Source organism: Vombatus ursinus, unplaced genomic scaffold (assembly GCF_900497805.2).
Source record: "Vombatus ursinus unplaced genomic scaffold, bare-nosed wombat genome assembly UNPS02014793.1, whole genome shotgun sequence".
Lineage (NCBI taxonomy): Eukaryota > Metazoa > Chordata > Mammalia > Diprotodontia > Vombatidae > Vombatus > Vombatus ursinus.
This window is the reverse complement of record NW_020954571.1, coordinates 25,100,220-25,115,369: the sequence shown is the minus strand read 5'-3', so window position 1 is coordinate 25,115,369 and position 15,150 is coordinate 25,100,220. Positions and strand designations below refer to the sequence as shown.

The window sequence follows — 15,150 nt, the reverse complement described above, 5'->3', positions numbered from 1 at the left end:
GAGAGAGAGAGAGAGAGAGAGAGAGAGAGAGAGAGAGAGAATGCAAAGAGATAGGAAGCCTGCATCCTAAGTATATGTAAACATATTTTTTCCAGACACACCAATCCATAGCCTGTAATTATTTGTAACTAGCCTCAGACAAATGGCATCAAAACAAAAGGAGGGAAGGGAAAAGGAGGAGGGGGGTCAATAGAAAAAAGGTTGGGGAGAAGAAACCTTCTGTTTATTCAAACCAGAGCAGAACAAATTGACAGATTTAATAAGATAATAAGCTGAGATTCCCTGCTCTTAAAGATACAGCCAGCAAATCATTTTCAGGGGGCATTTCTATGTTGTTGGCTGATGAAAGCGTAAGTCAGTCACTTTGTCTCCAACCACACCAGAGAGGGTCTTCTGTCGGCCACTGCTGTTTCAAACAGAGATGTGCGTGTGTGTTTTTCCCAACAGAGCCCTCCCTCTGCAACTCATGGGGGAGGTTTTCTACTGAATCAAACTCACCATCCTTCTGACACACACACATATACACATAGCAAAATAACCCCCTTTTAAGCTTTACTGAGAATGAGGAAGGAGTTATGATCCAGACCCCCAGGCTCAGCATACCTTCAGAGTGGAACCTCGGGTTCCCCTCCTACCCACCCTGCCTGTGGCGACAGAAGGACCCAATGATGGAGAGCAAGGACCTCCTGTTGGACTTCTGACCTGCTTCTAGAAGCCACCCTCCTGCTGTATACACACCTCCTCTAGAACAGCTCTCTGAGTAATGCAGAATTAGAGCACAGGCGAACCCCTAATATAAGCAAGAAGAGCCCTGTGCTAAGTAAGCACTGTAGGGGGGATATAGAGATGAACAAGATAGGATCCCAAGGATTGTGGAGCTTACAATCCATTAGAGGAGATAAAGCACGGACACTAATAACCAGAATACGAGGTTAGATGGGAGAAGTGCCAGAACAGAGGTATAAAGTGCTGAGGGGATCTAAAGAAGGTTCTGTGGATGAAGAAGCAATGAAATGAACTGGGCCTTGAAGGCTGGGCAGACTCCTGACAGGTAGAAATGTGAGGGTGATATTATTCCAGGTAGAGGGAACAAGATTACGGAGGAAGGAAAATACAGAACAATGAAAACAGAGGACATATAGGGAGAACAGCAAGTTCAGTTTGATTCTAGGAGAATAATGACAAATAATACTGACAAGATTTGTTGAGGCCATACTATTGAAGGCACTGATTCAAACTCAGGTCCTAGGACTTCCTACTTTAGAACTCTCCCATGGTGCCTCCCTTTATTTGGACAGATGTGTGTAGGATGGCCTGGGGAGACTAGGGGAGGAGGAGGGCAGAATGTGGAGGGAGATGGGATGAAGAAAGTGAGGCCAACTGGGAGAGATCACAACAGTGCAGGAGAGAGGGATGGAAGGCCCGCTGGGATGGTGGTGGTGTGGGGCCCGGGGAGAGTTGGGGATGAATATAAGGGAATTCACAAAGAAATTTCACTCATTGCTCAGGAAGGGGGCAGGGGCAGCAAAAAAGGATGGAACTGGAGACTTTATGCAAAGGCAGAGAATGATCCATGGAGAGTGCAGAGAGTTGTATCATTCAAGGCCAAAACATGGCTCTGCCACAAATTTACTATGTGACTCTTCCTAAGCTACTGACCTCTTTATGGGTTTTATTTTCTACATCCATAAGATTAATTATAGGACAGGAGACTGGATCTGTGATTCCAACGATATGGGGAATCCCGGAGGAGGAAACTCCTTCTAACAATGCAGGTAGCAGCACCTTGTCTTCAACTTAGAGTCTTAGAGTTGCCCAGAGAAAGGAGAAGTTAATAGGCCTGCCCAAGGTCCCAGTTGGTGGCAGAAGCAGAACCTGAACAGGAGCCTGAGGGCCGTGCTCTCTTCCCTATTCCATAACACTTCTCAGTTAAATTAATGATAAAATGAATGATTGTAACAGTAATAATAGCTAACATGTATATAGACTTTGGGCAGCTAGGTGGTGCAGTAAATACAGAGCTGAGACTGGAGTCAAGAAGATTCATCTTCCTGAGTTCAAATCTAGCCTCAGACACACTGCTTACCATTGTGTAACCCTAAGCAAATCACTTAACCCTGTTTGCCTTAGTTTCCTCATCTGCAAAATAAGCTGGAAAAGGAAATGGCAAACCAGTCCAGTATCTTTTCCAAGAAAACCCCAGAGGGGGTCACAAAGAGTAGGCAAACAACTTAACAATGAATATAGCACTTTAAGCCTAGCATACAGTATATCTTTTGATCTTCACAGTAACCCTATAAGGTAGGAACTATTATTATCCCCATTTTACAGCTAAAAAAACTTGAGGACTTGCTCAGTGTAACATAGCTAGTAAGTATCAAATGTAGAATATGAACCCCAGTCTTCCTGATCCCATGTTCATCTCTCTATCCTAAATTATAAGATAAGGATGAAAATAGAACGCTCAATGCATCGAGTTGCAATGCAAATTCACAGATTCACAGAGGAGAGTTTAAACACAGAAAGCAGATAGATGTCTTCCAATACAATTACTAAAAGAAGAAGAAGAAGAAGAAGAAGAAGAAGAAGAAACAGGCATTTCTAGATGAGTCTTTTGCATCTCTCTCCCCCTAATAATAACAGTATCATCATCATCATCATCATCATCATCATCATCATGTGCACAAATGAATGGAAGTATCAACAAATGAGAAAACTGAGATTCAAAGGAGGAAAGTGACTTATCTTTCTCACACATCTAAGCAAACATCAGAGCCAAGATTCAAATATAGGTGTTAGGACCAAAGAGCCAACCCTCTTTCCACTATACCACCCTGCCTCTTAGGGAGATGCTCCCTACTCCTCTGCTCTAGAGTGAGGTAAGAAGTCTGCTCTGGGAAGTTCATTCTGATTTTTGATAGGTTACTGCATCCCCTCAGAGACTCCCAATCAATATACAGGGCTTTTCAAGGCTGACTCTGACTGCCACCTCCTCTTGGTTTTCCAAAGTCAAGAGCAAGAGAATTTCTACATGACTGGAAACTGGCAAACAAAATCTCATCACTTAGGCCTCAACCTTGGCAGGTTACCCAGAACAGCTGGGCAAAAAAGGATGCATTTCTTCTTCAACACCAACTCTGAAGACCAACTCAAACTGGCAAAGTGGAAAGAACACTGGGTTTAGGGGACCTTCATTAAAATTCAGGCTCTGCCATTGATGACTTTGATGACCTTGGGCAAGAAACTTTAATTCCCTGAGCCTCAGTTTCTAAAGTTGTAAAATCATCTTTGAGATCAACCTGATTCTGTGAAGCCTTTTTAGATTACTCTCTTCTAGATCCTAGAAGAAGAGATGTCAATACAAGCCAAAGAGAGAAGACTGAAAAAAATGTTACATGATGTACCACTGACAAGCCTAAACAGTTCAATTTGATGAATATTTTGGTTACTTTCACTGAACTGATTTTTTCATTTCTCTTTCTTTTTTATTCTCTGTTCTAATGCAGGAGGGGTGGGTGTGGGTGTGTGTGTGTGTGTGTGGGTGTGTGTGATGGACCTGTCTGATAAAGCCTATGGATCTCTGCTCAGAATATTTGCTGCCTACATTCATAATTGAAAGACATGATAATTTCAGTTAGAGGTTAGTGAAAACAGTGACGTAATTTTTTCCCCATTCAAATTCACAAAACTGCTAAAAACTATCTACAAATCCCAGGTTAACTCTAGGCTCTTGGGAGTGGGGGGAAGGGGTAATATGTTGGGGAAATTTAAATGATGTAAAAACAAAATATATAAACACATTTTTGAAAAGTTATGTGGCAACCATTTTTTTAAAAGAAAACAAATACAATACAAGTATCCCCAAAGCCTCAATGTTCAGAACATGCCTGCTGCTGGCTGCGCACTCATCTCAGTAGCAAGGATCCAGGAAGCAGGAGACTACCCTTTCCCAGTCACTAAAGATACCTGGGTACGAATGCCAATACCAGCTCCCTGTAGGTTTCTCCAACAGCACTGGGATGCTGCCGGGTCCCTCACCTTCCACAGTCTTCTAGGCCAACATGCTGCCCTAATGGGCTTTATAGAAGTCAGATACTCCATCCACTGCTACCACCCTTCTGTAGGATGCCTTACCTCTCTGCTCTGCACGCCTGAAATGTTAGGCAGTATTATTACGCCAGCCAAAATAGCTATTAACCCAGTAGCCAATAATAACACGTTATCCTATCAATTTGCTTCTTAAATACCGTGTAATTACAGAACAAAAGTTCGCTATCTGGGTAGCTTAGTTACGTAATACAAAGAAAGGAAACTCACCAATCCTCTCCCAAAATGAAGAAAGGTATTCATAATGCAAAGTCCATATTCACCACAGGTTCCTCGAACAACATCCCAGGGGACCAAGGTCCTAGAATCTTCCGTCAAGAAGCTATTTTCTGACTTGTAACCAGCTCAGATCCAGAGACTAGCATGCTCTTTACAGATTGATTGGCTGTTTGGCTGTGGTAGAGGCCATCTCTAGAAGACACCATGGAGTGATTATAAAAAGGAATCACCATACCCTCATCGTGGAGACCTGAACCTTCTTTAGTTGTATCCAGTCATTAGCCTGGTACCAGAACCCAGGCATTAGAATGCTTTCTAACCTCACCAGATGGACAGCAGAGAGGGAAAATGTGAGCCACTTGGGAAGAAAGGCCAGAGAGAGAAAATCAAATCCAGTCAACAACTATGAAGCGCTTACTGTGTGCCAGGTACTAGTAGAGGCACAGGATCAGTGGAAAGAGGACTCAGAAGTACCCAAGAAGAGCAGCTGGGAAGGAGCCAAAGAGTGAGAGGACAAGGATAGGTGAGAACAAGGAGGGTTTAAGAACCAAAAATAAGAAAATGAAGGAGAAAGAAGGTAGGGAGGACAGTATAAGGCCTAGCAGGAGAAGCAATGAAGGAAGCAGTTCTGGGAGAGTTGAAGTCATATTGAGAAAAAGGAAAGAGAAAAAAGTTAAAAAAAAAAAATATTCTAAACCCAAACCTGAAGGTGTTCCAAAGACAATTGCTAAGCGGAAAAAAAGACATGCTCACCCAGCGTCATCCCTGGTGCTGGACAGCATCCTTCACACCCTCGGCCCCAGCAGGGCTAAGGTATCCTTAGGCTGGGGAAGGGAAGGGAGCAAGATGGTTTCTGCCTGATGGGTAGCTCCTTTAAGGAGCCAGTCCCGTGTTCCATTCACATCCCTGGAAAACATTTTTTCCTCCTTCTGGATTTGATTCCCCTCTGAGGAAACATTCTGCTTCCCAACAAACCAGGAGTTTATAATGCAACACTTGGCTGTCAGGAAGCATGACTTCTGCTCTATTCATTTTTTCCCCCTCCAGCTCTGGCCTGGGATTTCCACCTCCTCCCTACCCCCACCCATACCCCTTCATCTTACCTTTCCCCCCTCCTCCCCAATCCTTCCTTAGGTGAGCCTCTTCCGCAGGGGAAAGTTTAATCGAGTGGCAACAGCCGAAACTTAATCCCTCTTTTCACCCACTGGCCAGCAGTGTTGCTGGCAAACTGCTGGGGAAATCTATTCACACTGCCCTACGAGTGACCTCAGCTCCGGGACACGTCCCCACCCTATCCACTGGGGATAGGATGGGCTGAGGTCTCTCTGCTAGCTCAGCCCCTTGGTATTGTCTCTGGTTCTAGAGGACAGAAAGAAAAGGGGGAGAAAAAGAGGAGGGAAGAAAGGAGGCAGTGGAAGGGGTGGGAGGGGAGAGGATGGGAGAAAAGGCCAAGTGTAGAAATCTCAAGCCATTTGTCCAGATGTTGACCCAATTCAGAGCTGTGGTCCACAGAGGCAGCTTCCAGGGAGGGAGATCAAACTCACTTCACTAGGGGATTCCAAGAGAGAGAGCTCAGAAGCAAGAGACTGTTCCAAAGCCTCCTTCCCAGTTGATGGCAAAGGAGGGAGGGAGGGAGGAGAGAATGTATCCAGGGAGGGAAGGGAGGAGGGAAGAAAGGAGACAAGAGCCCACCACACACTGGAGCCCTGCTCTTGGGTGCCAGCTCCTTTGCCGCAAGAAAAGGGGGCCAGGCCGGTATTTGTGGAGGGGGTGGGGGGAAAGCTGTTGGAATGGAGGGGGCTGCTCTCCCCAGGCAACCCAGGGGATGGAGGGTGGGTGGGGTGCCGTCTCTGGGAAAGAGCTTTCAGCAAATGGAAACAATGCTGAGGAAAACTGGCTCAGCTCAAACATGCCGATCAACTCCAGGGGAAACCAGGCTCCAGGCCCCTGACTAACAATGCACTTCGATATAAACCATCTTGCTTAGGCTCACAATTTAAAGGCAATAAAGGTGCGTAGTTAACAGCTGCCTATTGAAATGCATTAAAAAAAAAAAGATAATATATAAAGAGAAGGTAGAAGAGAGGGAGGGCACCAAATGGCTTAAGCAACTTTTTCAGTGAAAATGGAAAACATTTTATGCAACTACACAATTACTTTTCCCTTTGTACACCACTCGCTATTATAGATTACAGGCAGAGGTCCCCTCTCGAGGCAGAGCTCCCCGTAAGTGTTGCAAAAAGCAACCTAACAGCATAATTTCCTTCACTATACTTTGCTACACTTTGCTTGGCTTGGTCTTCCTGCAGGCATCCAGTGGAGACTGGCATTATTAACCACTTCTAAACTGGAGAACTCGGCATAAGACTTAGGTTAGGCCAGATGAGTTGGCAGGCTCCAAGTTTGCTCCATAGCAGAGGAATGATTGAGCCTTCCCCGAACGATAACCCAGGCCAGCAACCTCAAGTGTCCCAACTTTAAAATCCCAACCCTCAAGTTACAAAGGCCAGGAATTTTGTAAGGAACAGAATACAGGTCACGAAGGCTAGCATTCTGGTCCTGGCTCTGACACTCATGGGCTGTGTGAACAAGGCAATGCTCTCTTAACCTCTTTAATCCTCATCTATCAAACAGGGACAATAACGCTCATACTACCTAATTCAAAGGGTTGTTGTGATGAAAGTGCTAGAAAAATGAGTTGTCATCCTCCTCCTCATCATCATCAGGAGAACTGCTAGCAACATTTAGTTTGCATGGCCTGGGGACCGCATCGCTGGGTTTGCTAAGTGTTTCAAGGCACTATGGGATAGCAGGAGAAAACACTGAACTTAGAAGACAAGAGGACTTGAGTCCAGGTTTTATCCTGTGCTCTCAGAAACTGTTTCCTCATTAGTAAAATGAGGAGAACTATGCCTGCCCTAGCTAATTCACAATGCTGGACTTAGAGTCAGAAAGAAGCGAATTCAAATTGTGCCTCAGATACTTCTAAGGTGTATGACTTCGCAATTTAATCTCCTAGGGCAGAGTTTCCTCATCTGTAAAATGGGGATAATAATAGTACCCCCCCTCATAGGGTTGTTGGGAGGATCAAACGAGATAACACATGTAAAGAGCTCTGCCGACCTTAAACACTTACATGACTGTTAGCTGTCATTATTTTTATTATTACATAAAGCACTTTATTACAGTAAGCAGGGCTAAATGGATATAATTGCCTTCATTACTATTGATAATAACTGCAGTTGGTATTTTAAAACAGTAATTTTCAAGCTTTACAAATTTTTTTTTTCCTAAAGGGGGTGGGGGGGAATATTAATGAGGGTTCCTAGAGGTCTTTTTCTTTTTTAAAAATAAAATAAAAAACAAACAGGAAAAGGGCACCAAAAGGTCTGTGCATGTGTAACCACTGAACAAATTAAAATTAGCTCATTTAATCAGCTTGTAATGGTCTAGCTCTCCCGAGTGATCGCTTGGTATACAGCAAACTTCACAGCAGAAACAGGAGGGCCAATGTCAGTTTATCCCGCAACAAAGGGATTTTCTAAATAGCATGATCAAAACCCAACTAAGGCTGGGGAGAACTAGGGAGACAGTGAAAAAAAACACCATCCTGGTGGGCACCCAGCCTTCCAATCTTGTCACTTTGAGCCGAATTGTTCTTTTGGCTTTTGTTCTAATTATCTAAACATTTGCACTGACTGTTCTACAAAAGACGCTTTATCCAGATAAATAGGTAATTCTAGTGCACGCCACAGTTACAGGCTCTCTCTCCCAACCAGCCCAGCTCCGCCTCCTAACTCCAGCCCTTCCACCCACAAGCACCAGTTATTGGGGTGGGGGTGAGGGGGGTGAAGGGGAAATGAAGGAAAACCAGGACCCAGATCACTGGATCCCCAGGGAAGTGCCCCTGGGAGCACAAAGCACATCTGAGACCCTGACTGGTACCAGGTAATATTATTTCCCCTGGGCCCGCTCTCCATACAGCCTACCACCTGGGTTAAGTCATTATGGCAACCAATAGGGGGTAGTAGGGAGGAGGAGGGAGATGGGGGGTGGGGGTGGGGGTGTAGGGAGGTGATGACGAGAGAGGTAGAGAAATATATTCTATAAAGTATCATCAAAGACAGTGTGGTATACTGGAAAGAACAGTGGACTAGGTAGGATCAAGAAAACCTGGGTTCTATTTCCAGTTCTAATACATATGTTCTAGATCTGTTTAATCATCCAAAAAGCAACAACATTTCCTACCCAGCATACTTCACAGGTTTGTTTTGTGATTCACAAGACAATGAAGGTAAAAGAAGTTTGTAAACTATAAAGCCCAACAGTCTTGCAAGGTATTACTGTTATTAAGGAATTATTAAACTAGCGACAAAGAGGCAACGTACATTCTACTGCAGTGGTGCCAAACTCAAAAAGAAATGGGAGGGTCACCAAATGTTAAGGATCCCTGAAGATAACATGTTGACCTAGTTTTAAAATGTAATATTATCTATGTTTTTATTGTATTTTCATTTATTTTGTTAAATATTCCCCAATTATATACACATACATATTTTAAGGCAATTAGGATTAAGTGACTTGCCCAGAGTCACACAGCTAGTGTCAAGTGTTTGGTCTGAGGCCAGATTGGAACTCAGGTCCTCCTGACTTCAGGGCTGGTGCTCTATTCACTGCCCCACCTAACTGCCCCCACCCCAATTATATTTTAATCTGGTTTGGCCCTCACTCAGGAAACAGGCGGTTTTTTTGTGTTTGACAACTCTGGTCTAGTGGATTGAGAGCTAGTCCTAAAGTGAGGACATGAGTTCAAGTCCCATGGCCTCTGAAATACACTGGCTGCATGACACTGGATAAGTCATTTAACTCCTCGGTGTCTTACGCAAACTCTCTAAAGCTATAAATTGCAGGAGCTTTGGATCTGTACTGTTAGAGGGAGTTTTCACACTGGGAGCATCCTATACTAACAAAATCACAGGTTCTGACAATAACAACAAAAAACCAATATTTATAGAACAACATAAACCTTTCAAAAAGGTTTGCAGAGCACTTAGATGCCTCAGTCTGATAAAAATGGCGGTTTATGTTATCACCCAGGCTACACAACTGTGATCTTGTTACTTATGACAGCCATGTATAGTACTTGCCACGCCTATCTTCATCTTACAGATGAGAAAACTGAGGCTCAAGGATGAACTGACCGGCAGAAGTTAGGAACACTCACTATCACCAGCACACCTCACCCCTGGCACTTCAGAGAGAAATCCTCATAGAAGCTCCTTTAAGATTGATGCATGGGGGCCAGTCTGGCAAAGGAGCAATACACTTCCTCTTGCACTGCTGATCAGCAGATAGCAGCACTCCCCCACAGGGAATTCCCTCCATTATGAAATCATAGGTACAAGAAAGAAAAAAAAACTAGAATTCAAGAATACAGAATCACTTGTAAGGTACCATGAAAGACAGTTGTTTCGTAAGCTTGAAGAGACCTTAGTTGGTCAGCACATGTATTTTCTGGTGCATCCTGCAAAAATCTGATCGATGTAGCGTTCAGTTGTTTTTCAGTGGTATCTGACTTTTTGTGAATCCATTTGGGACTTTCTTGGCAAAGAGACTGGAGCAATTTGCCATTTCCTTCTCTAGCTCATTTGACAGATAAGGAAATGGAGGCAAACAGGGTTAAGTGACTCACCCAGGGTCACATAGTTAAGTGTCTGAAGCCAAATTTGAACTCATAAAGATGAGTCTTCCTGACTCCAGGCCTAGCACTCTATCCACTGTGCCACCTAGCTATCCTAATCTGACAGATAGTATAGCCTAAAAGAGTGTGGAACTTAGCCATCACGGAGATCTAGGTTCAAATCCTACCTCCAATACTTATTGGTACTATGACAGTGGGTGTCAATTTCCTCATCTATAAAATGAAGAGGTCGGGCCAGATGGCCTCAAATGTCTCTTCTTTTTTTATTTTTTTTATTTTTTGGCTAGGCAATGGGGTTAAGTGACTTGCTCGGGGTCACACAGCCAGTAAGTGTTATGTGTCTGAGGCCACATTTGAACTCAGGTCCTCCTGAATCCCAGGCCGGTGCTCTATCCACTGCACCACCTAGCTGCCCCCAAATGTCTCTTCTTAAGAGGGACTGAGTGACAAGACTGAGCTATACCACACCAGCACAAAGTGGAAGGATTCCTTTGATTCTCCAGTTGAGGATAGAAGCCCACATGAAAGAGCACTAGATTTAGAACCAGAAGACCTGGGTTTAGATCTCAGCTCTGCAATTTGCTCACCACATGACCGTGGGCAAATCTGTGTCCTAATCTGTACAACAAGAGATGGACTAGATTTTTTTTAATGTCCCTTTTAGCTCTAAAATGAACAATCTGACATCTATCAACTCTCTTGACTTGATTCCTCCTGAATCCAGATGGGGTTTTCATTGAAACGAATCCCAGAGGAAGGCAATGCCCTCTCAGTCCACAGTCTTACTAAATCACTCCAGCTTGTTTTCCTAATCTCTTGTCTGAATTGCTGCTCTAGGAGTTGACAGAGCCATGGAAACTACCCATCCCACTCCCTGGGGACGTGACAATTTCTAGGACTCCTCCAGAGCTCTCCACCCACAGGCACCACCTGTTCTGGAGCAAACCACTCCTGATGACAAACTCTCCAGGGAATCTGACTCTGGCTCCAATGTGACTCAGTCATGGGTTTCCATTCGCAGACCCTCCCAAACCACACCCAGATGGGGAGACCGTTCAACTTATAATGGAGCCCTCTACAGAATGGGAGATGACAAGACAGAGACAGGGCAGGAAAAGGGACAGGGAAGAGAAGAAGGAAAGAAAGGAATAATAACAGCAATAAAGACCCACATTTCTGTAACACATTAAGATTTAAAAAGTGACTTCCACACAATGACTCAGTGTAGTAGATACTGCAAGCATTTCACATTTAGAATGTACTAGAGATTGCACTGGAGTAGGGGAGCTTCCAGTGAGTAATATCTACCATTACAGATTGTCACCTTCTCCACAATTTATGTTCCTAGGGGAAACTGAGGGGCTAAGTGAATTATCTAGGGTCACACAGGCAGTATGTATAAGAGGTGGAATTTGAATACATGTTGTCCTGATTCCAAAACAAGCTCTCTTCCCCTACACCATGTTGCCTCTCATGCAAGCATTGTTGTAAGCATTATCCAGAGAAGGAAACTGGGATTCAAGAAGGTGTCCTCCAGGAAGTGGCATAGCCTAGACTCAAGACCAGTTCTTTTAACTCCAAGTCATGTCAAATCCACAAGACTAACATTTACATAGTATTTTAAAACTTGCAAAGCTCTCTTCATACATTATATCGTTTAAGTAACATGGCAGTTGGCAGTAATGTGTCTGTCCATTGGCATGATGCAGAGAGTCCCCACAGTGTTAAAGTTTCTCCTAGGATCCCCTTCACTTCTCAAAGTGTAAGGTTTCTGCTAGACACTTAAAATGCTGCTACTCAAATGCCTCTTTCAAGATGAAGAAGGAAAAACTTGGAGAAGTGTGAACTATGAGCCTGAAAAAAAATATCCTGCTAACTAGGAGCACAGAACATACATGAACATCTCTGTCTTCCACTGAAATCCTTTTCAAATGCTTTGGTGGTATGGAAAGGACCTTGGCTTCTCAAAGGGAAGTGTTTAACTATGCTGGTGTGCCACAAGTTCCACTAGTTTCTGAAGAGGTGGAAATGGTTCCAGTTGAGTCCCAGAAATAGACTTTGGATCAATCTCTTATTCCAGGACCATCCTAGGTTCCAAGAGGTTCATCACCAGAAGACTGGCCGCAAGGTAATGCATTATTTTTTTTGCCAAAGCAGTTCATGAAATCAATCAATCCACAAACATGGGGCAGCTAGGTGGCGCAGTGAATAGAGCGCTGGCCCTGAAGTAAGGAGGACCTGAGTTCACCAAATACTTGACACGAACTAGCTGTGTGACCTTGGGCAAGTCACTTAACCCCGACTGCCTCACTAAAAAAAACAAAAAAACAAAAAAAACAATCCACAAACATTATTAAAAAGTTACTGTGTACCAGGTAATGTGGATACAAAGACAAAAGTGCCAAACTTTAAATGTCAAACAAAAGTGTTTCTATTTCACCCTGAAATTACAGGTAGCCTGTGGAGTTTATTATAGCAGAAAAATGTATTGGAATAGGGAAATGATTTATGAAGGTAGAAATATGTGTGGATATAGGGAGTATCCACCCCAATGAGTAGGTCACAGACTTTTGAAAGTATCAAAGCACATATCTAGAAACGAGATATGAACAGACAGTAGTTCCTTCAGGCATGGGGCCAGCAAATGCAAAATTCCCCTCCACTCCTAGAGACTGAAAAGTAAAGAATCTGGCCATGCACTGAGACAGTAGGGAGGGTTGGGAAAGGGGCTAAGGAACAGCTGGGTGAAGACAGGGTGCATGGATGATACAGTGAGGGGAGGGCTGGCCTTCAAAGTCTCGAACCCCTGGATTCAAACTCCCTCTCTGATACATACAAGCTATGTGACCCTGAGGAAGTCAAAGGTTCTCAGTGCCCTAAGCAACTCTAGGGCTATAAGGTACATCAGTGTCCATTTACATTGGTAGAGAAAATTTCCTCATCAGGAATTCCCTATAGCAATGACATCACAGGTCTGGATCAAAATACAAAATAAAATGCTGGGAACAGTAAGGGAAGAAAGGGATGTCTGGAGAAGGGCTTCACTGCCAAAAAGATAAAGGTAAGAGAGAAGTTGCTGCTAGGGCTTGTGACTACAAGCAGAACCGACAAGAGTACAACATGAAGATGACCACATCTAGCTTAGCGAGCAGCTTTATCAGCAGATGAGAAGAGGAAAGCCCACACCGGCAAGAGCAGTTTTCAGGCATCAGTGCCAAGACTGTCTGCTACTCACTCCTCATGTGACTTTGGGGAAGTCACTTAACCTCTCTGGGACCTCCCATCCTCACGTGTAGAATGAGGGAGTCATACTAGAACATCTCTAAGGTCACTTCAAGCTCAAAATCTGTTTCTCTGACCCTAAGACTAGCCTCACTCTGGCTACAGAGAAACATTACCCATTCCACACCCCACTGGGGCAGAAGGCATTTGGAGGAGTTCATTTACTAAGATACTCTGAACTGATGAGGAAGAATACAGCGCATATTTTGGACTGTGGCTGATATTTTATGTGTCTTAGGATCATAAGGAACAGCTAGGTGGGGCAGTGAATAACACGCCGGGACAGGAGTGAGGAAGACATAAGTTCAAATCCAGCTTCAGATATTTTCTTATCTGTATGTCCCTGGGTAAGTAACTTAACCCCTGTTTCCTCATCTGGAAAATTAGCTGGAGAAGGAAATGGCAAACGCACTCCAGCATCCTTGCCAAGAAAACCCCAAATGGGGTCACGAAGAGTCAGACACAACTGAAACATGAACAAAAAGGACAGGATCATACAATCACAGATCTAGAATCAGAAAGAACCTCAGAGCTCATCCAGTACAACCCTTCATTTCAGCCACCAGAGTCAGCAAGGTGGTGCAGTGGATAAAGCACTGAGCCTGGAGTCAGGAAGACCCAAGTTCAAATGCAGCCTCAGACACCTACTAGCTATGTGACCCTAGGAAAGTCAGTTTGCCTCAGTTTACTCAATTCAATAGGAATGATACCAGCACCTACCTTGCAGGATTGTTGTGAGCACCCAATGAGACAATAGTTTAAAGTATTTAGCATGGTGCCTAGCACATCGGAGGGGCTATAAAAACGTTTGTTCCTTTCCCTTATTACCTACCCAAGAGCCCCAAAGATGACTTGCCTGAGGTCACACAGGTAGTGAGTAGCACAGTCTTGGCACTGATGCTTGGAAACCATTCATACTGGGATCTGCTGTCCCCTGCTTATCTGCATGTGTGGTCACCAAGCCCTAACACAAGCCTCCATCAAAACTCTGTCTTCTTGGAAAGGATAAAGAAAACAAAAAACAAAAGCATCCTTCTTCTCTCTCCTGTTTCAGCCAACTTATTCTAGTCCAAGCCTATGAACCTCTATACCTCCCCTCCAAAGAGAACAAGTGACTTGCCCAAGGTCACACAGGTAGTAATCAACTGATCAACAGGTATTTACTAAGGACCTATTACGTACCAGGCACCATACCAGGCATTGGTGGTACAAAGAGAAGGAATGAAATATTGCCTATTGCAAGGAACCTAGTGACTGATCTCTCTCTCTGTCTCTCTCTCTCTTTCTCTCTGTCTCTGTCTCTCTCTCTGTCTCTCTCTCCTACTACTTCAACAATGTTCCTTACATCAGTCCTGAATTAACTTCATAAGTTCTCACTTTTCTATCTGTGTAGGAACCAACGGAGTCATGACAGGTAAATTACTATTACTATTAAAAATTACTATAAAAATTCAACAATGTCCCTTACATCAGTCCTGAGTTAACTTCATAAGTTCTTACTTTTCTATCTGTGTAGGAACCAAGAGAGTCATGACAGGTAAATTCCAAATCTAAACTGAGTCTGTGAGAGTCCAAAGTGGGTGATAAGTTTTGATGGGCTAACATTGTACGATGACTAACTTTGATAGACTTAGCCCTTCTCAGCAATGCAAGGATGTAAGACACCTCCAGGAGTCTCATGATGGAAAATGCTATCCACATCCAGAGAAAGAACTGTGGAGTCTGAATGCAGATCGAAGCACACTATTTGCTCTTTTTTTTCTTCTGTTTTGTTTTGTTTCCTCTTGTGGTTCTTCCTATTGGTTCTAATTCTTCCTTACAACATGACTTATGTTTAATGG

The 15,150-nt window shown here is 43.8% G+C and overlaps 1 protein-coding gene across 3 annotated transcripts in view; it reads right to left on the bottom strand.

The window, feature by feature from the left end:
• The window catches only part of ZNF423 (zinc finger protein 423), a 423,634-nt gene that overhangs the window by 190,375 nt on the left and 218,109 nt on the right, over positions 1-15,150 (bottom strand). The window contains exon 1 of one of the 3 annotated variants that reach the window (XM_027869811.1): positions 4,318-4,373. The exons of the other annotated variants lie outside the window; for them this stretch is intronic. The gene's annotated coding sequence lies outside the window, so the exon portion shown is untranslated. Of the gene's footprint in view, positions 1-4,317; positions 4,374-15,150 lie in introns of those variants that run through there. 3 annotated transcript variants of the gene reach the window in all.